Source organism: Octodon degus, unplaced genomic scaffold (genome assembly GCF_000260255.1).
Source record: "Octodon degus isolate 3935 unplaced genomic scaffold, OctDeg1.0 scaffold00298, whole genome shotgun sequence".
NCBI classification, from domain to species: domain Eukaryota; kingdom Metazoa; phylum Chordata; class Mammalia; order Rodentia; family Octodontidae; genus Octodon; species Octodon degus.
In genome coordinates, this window is record NW_004524874.1 from 1,676,661 (window position 1) to 1,681,991 (window position 5,331).

Genomic DNA, 5,331 nt, shown 5'->3' on the forward strand with positions numbered 1-5,331 from the left:
CTCCTCTTCTTCTTCTTCTTCTTCTTCTTCTTCTTCTTCTTCTTCTTCTTCTTCTTCTTCTTCTTCTTCTTCTTCTTCTTCTTCTTCTTCTTCTTCTTGTTCTCCTCCCTCCACTCCTTGATTCAGCCTAACTTTCCCTAGTAAAAATACTTTGAGAACCTTTCCTGCACTATAGAGAGCTCAAGATGCAGTAGACTTGGTTGCAGTTGAATGTTTGCCTTGTTTTTCAGTTCTAGAAACTGAGCTTTAACTTAACACCAAGAACCTTTGGCCAGTAAAACTGGTTTTCTTCTCTCCCCTTATGGTCAGTCTCTACAGACCCTGCCCTCCATCCTCTGGAATGTCAGTCCAAGCCTGTAGCATATCCATAGCCAAGTTTCTTGCTACTTAGAACAACATCCTCTCAGCTTTCTAAATATTACCTGTGCCTAAACTCCAGCAAGCACACTTCCCTGAGACTGGCCATCACATCCTCACTTTTATCGGTCCTCATATTTCCTGACCAGTAGGTGGTGCCCGTTCAACAAGATATTCTTCAACTGTTCCTATCGATGTCCCTGGTGACTTGCTCACCTAGCAGTCCAGCTACAGTTTAGTCTAGCTCTCCAGGTTGCAGTAATTTCCCTGTGCCTGGCTGTGAGTATAGCTTGATCATCGCCCTCCAGCTTTCTGCTACGCTCTTTCCTGTCACACTTGGTTCTCCTTCCCTTTCATCTCTTCCTGACTTCGCAGGCTGCTTGCTTTTTTCTCATATCACTTCCTTCCTTCCTTCCTCCAGGACATTCCAATCATTTTTGTCTCATATTTTGGTCTCTGCACTGTATTCTTTATGCCAGCCTTCGATCTCAGTCCCTCAGATTGTCGTAATGCCAGTGACAAAGACCCTTTCTCTTCACCCAACTGCACCACAGAGTCGACCTTCCACACCCCCTCCCCGCTGGCCAATACAATGTGAGTAATCATGGACAATCTCCATTCCACATAAAGGCTTTAAGAGAAAATTTCCTTTGCCATTTTCTCTTTCCCTTTGCGTATGTGATCAGTAATGCTACAAAAGTGAAAAGAATGGCTCCCAACTTCTCTTCAATGTACATAGAGCAGCAGAAGAAAAAAATCTTTATTGTTTCAAGTCTTTGAGACTAGGAGCTTGTCTAGTATTAAAGCACAACCACTGTGCTTTAATATCTCTGGGGAGATAGCTTAGTGACATAAGCACCTCCCTGCCAAACCCAAAGTCATGAGTTCAATCCCCGGTACAAAAAAAAAGCACAACCTAAACTTCAGGCACTGATACTCTTTGATACTCCACGCTTGTTCTCAAAGTGCAGTGGGCCTGGTTGCTTTTCCTGATCACTATTCCTTTCAAAAACCACCGTCTCCACTTGAGGGTCCATGTGATGCCTTTACCCCGGGTGGTGAGTCTAGTAGTGGATGCTTACCCAAACTAGGCCAACTGAGACCTACACTGGGGCTTTGTTTAGAAAAAAATGAAAAAGGAGTGCTCTTGGTATGTGGGTTTGCTGAAGTTAACTACATTCTTGGAGCTGCCACCTTGGAAACAAATAATGATGAGAAAGAAAGGTCAAGCGATGAAGACAATCATATATTTGTCAGACATTATTTGAGACTTTGGACTTAGTCACACCATAAATCACTGTAGTCTTTAGATGTTTCTGTTACGGAAGCCAAAACATTCTTTTTGTTGTTGCTGAAATTTTGAGACAGGGTCTGGCTGTGTATTACAGGCTAGCCTTGAACTCTCTTTGTAGCCCAAACTTGCCTTGAATTCGTAGTGATTCTCCTGCCTCTTTTTTCTTTAGTCTAATCTGAAATGGAATTTGTATCACTTGCAACTGAAACAGTGCTGGCCAAAACATCTGCCAGGCACTAATGGACACATAGGAAACCTTAGGACTTTTCCTTATGCTTCTTACTGTGAGACACCAACTTAATCCTCGTAGGGAAAGCAGTCCTTCGATTCACCTTGACTTCCTTTTCCTTATGCCCTGTTCCATTCTTCATGGTGCCCATTACAAACATTTTCTACCCTCCTAATTCCTTTTTCTCCCAGAGAAGCTGGCCTTTCCATTCCTTGAAATCACATTCATTCATATTGAGCTACAATTTTAACTCCATTCCCATGGATTTTTTATTTATCCATCCTATTCAAGCTTCTTTCCAAGGTTAATCACATCGCTTGTTCCTTGGCTTGAGCCCTTCTAGTGGCTTTTGCACCTTGGCTTTCCTTTTATGTCACTGACCCAACCTCCTATCTTCCCTTTCTCTTACCACAGTCCAGGAACAATAATTCAGTCTCTGTTCCTCTTCTTCTTCTTCTTGAGTGCTGATCACTAGATAACACAGCCTCTCCTCTGGCTTAGTATCTCACCCCCAGGCAGATAACTCTTACGTCTATATTCCAGTCCAAGCCTGCTAGATTTTTTTAGAATTCACATGTCACGAATGTAGATGTATCTAAATTCAACATTCCAAAGTGAAATTATTTTTCCTTTCTAAAATTCAAACTCTCAGGGACAACCTGCTCAGGCCCCTCTTCTGTTCCTCTCTCTTGGACAGAAGCTTTCTTTCCCCAATAAATATTATTCTCTTAAAAAATAAAAAAGTAAAAAAAAAATTCAAACTCAGGCTGGGTATGATGGTACATACCTATAATCCTATCACTCAGGAGGCTGAGGCAGGAGGAACACACCAAGTTCAAGGCCAGCCTGAACTACCTAATGAGACCCTATCTCAAAAAATGAAATTAAGAAAATGCAGGGCCAGTGAGATAGCTCAGGGGACTAAGTGCCTGCTTAGGAAAGTGCAAAGACCAGCGTCCAATCCCTGGTACCACATGCTGTTCCAGCCCCACCCCCACTCCCGGGCACACTGAACTGGTGACCAAGTCCGGGCATGGTAGCACATGCCTGCAATCCCAGTCAAATTGCTAGAGACCTGTTATTCACAAGGTTGTGTCTTAGTGTTTCATACTCTCATTCCTTGAAATAGAATATTGTATGTTCAATGACCATTACTACAAAACTTTTTTTCTGTCCTCATGGCCTCTTGGAAAATTTCAAACTTGCTCTTAGAAACAAGTTTTGGAGCTCATTCAGTTATCGTTGATTAAAGTATATGTTTCCTGGCCTTGTCCCAGACCTTTTGACCTTTTTAACCTACTACTGTCTTGAATAGATTTTTGTCTCAGTAGCTAACATTAGACAACACGACATGGGGATTCAGTGACTAACCCAGCAAACATAAGCCCAACAGCAATATTCCTCTTGGCCTCCTGCCTCATCCCTTTGCAGTTGGCTATCTTTGTGATGTGTGTGTGTGTGTGTGTGTGTGTGTGTGTGATTTTGAAACAAGGTCTTGCTATGCAGTTCAGGCTGGTCTTGAACTCACTTTGTAGCTTAAACTGGCCTCAAATTTGCAGCAATCTTTTTGCCTCAGCCTCCTGAGTGCTGGGATTACAGGTGTACGCCACCTTATCCACCAGTTGATTATCTCTTTTTTTTTTTAGGAAAGGGTCTACAAGGTGTTCCAGGTCTCACTCATAGTGATCCACCTGTTTACAGCGTCCCAAGAGCTGGGATTACAGGTGTGCACCACCACGCCCAGGCTCAATTGCTGTCTCAGCACGCCCTGGGGATGGGACCAGCATGGTAGGCCTGGGGATCCAACCCCTGGCCCCTGAGCCTGCTTTCAGGTGCTTTAATCTGTTGGGCTATTTGGCCGGCCCCCAGTTGATTATCTTTGGAGGACAGTTCTGGTTCCTCTTCTGAAACAAAGTGTGAATCATATTAACCCCTCTTTATAACCCCTCTCACTAATTACAGAATCCAGCCTAAATGCCTTTGCCTAGAATTCAAGAATCCCTGATATTTAGCTCCAACATACCTATTATAATGAAGTACGATACACAGGGTGCCACACACAGCATAATAAAGTACCACCGACATTTATTTCCTTTAAAATCTGAGATCAAGGTGTTGGTGAGGCTCATTTCTTCTGAGGCCTCTCTTGAGCTTATCGTTGGCCACTTCCTCCTGTCTCCCTGTGTTTTATTCTGTGTGTGCCTGTCTCTCTAAATTCCTTCTTCACATAAGGAAAATCAATCATATTAGATTAGGGAATTTCTTAATTAGTTTTATTTTTGTGGAGACAAAATACCCTCCACCCAACCCTAAAGAAGGAAAGATTTATTTTAGCTTACAGGTTATAGAGATTTCAGTCCATAGTTGGTTGGCTTTAAGACAGGCTGGCGTGGCAGAGGGAGCTACTGTTAGAGGAGAAACAGTTCATGGCAGGGCAGACAGAAGGCAGCCAGCAACATGCGGCAAGCCTGCCTTCTTTCTGTCTCGTTATATTCCCTAGAAAATAAGCCTGTTGATTGGTGCTATCCGCACCCAGGGCAAGACTTCCATCATCTACTCTAAACCATGCTAAACCAATTTAGTTACCACACACCCTTAAGTGCATTATCACACACCCTATACCCAGCCACCTGCAAAAAGCCTCACCCATGAGCAGATGAGCCTTTGGGAAAAACATCTAGATACAAGCCATAACAGGTCCCACCCTAAAGACTTCAATATAATGTAAAGTCCTGCCTTGAGGTACTGGAGCTAGTATTTAAACATGAGTTTGGGGGTGGTAGCAACTCAGCCTGTACCACCCTGTGTCTCTTCTCACCTCCCAAACTGGATCCTCTAGTCCTTATGGGTTGGCCGGGGGGGAGGGGTAGCACTTCCCATCGTCTGAAGTTTCCTTGCTTCTGGGCTTCACCTGCAATACTGCGTTCTTTTAGCATCCATAATACTCCCTTTGCCTAAGTCAAACCCATCTTTTGATTTTTTTTAATTTTTTTTTTTAATTTGTGTGTGTGTGTGTGTGTGTGTGTGTGGCCAGCTCAGCCCACCGGGGGCGGGGCTGGCTGGCATGTGGTGCTGGGGGATTGAACCGCGGTCCCTGTGCTTTGCTAAGCTTGTTCTAAGTAGATGCTTTAGACCACTGAGCCATCTCACCAGCCCCTAAACCCATCTTTTGAAAACCAGCTCAGGCACAATTGCTTCCTCTGATCACCTAAATGGATATATGATAATGGTTCCTTTGCCTGAGCTCAAGAAACACTTCCAATGTTCCTGAGGTTTTATCTTGTACATGGCATTTCAATGCATATTTTATCTCTTCTACTACATATAAGTTCCTTCAGGAACTATCTATTTATTTGAACTCCAATACCACATCCCTCCCCATACACACACAGAGCCTATCAAAGGTCCTTGTCCAATACAGGTACTCAATACATATTTTATGGTGTTTTTT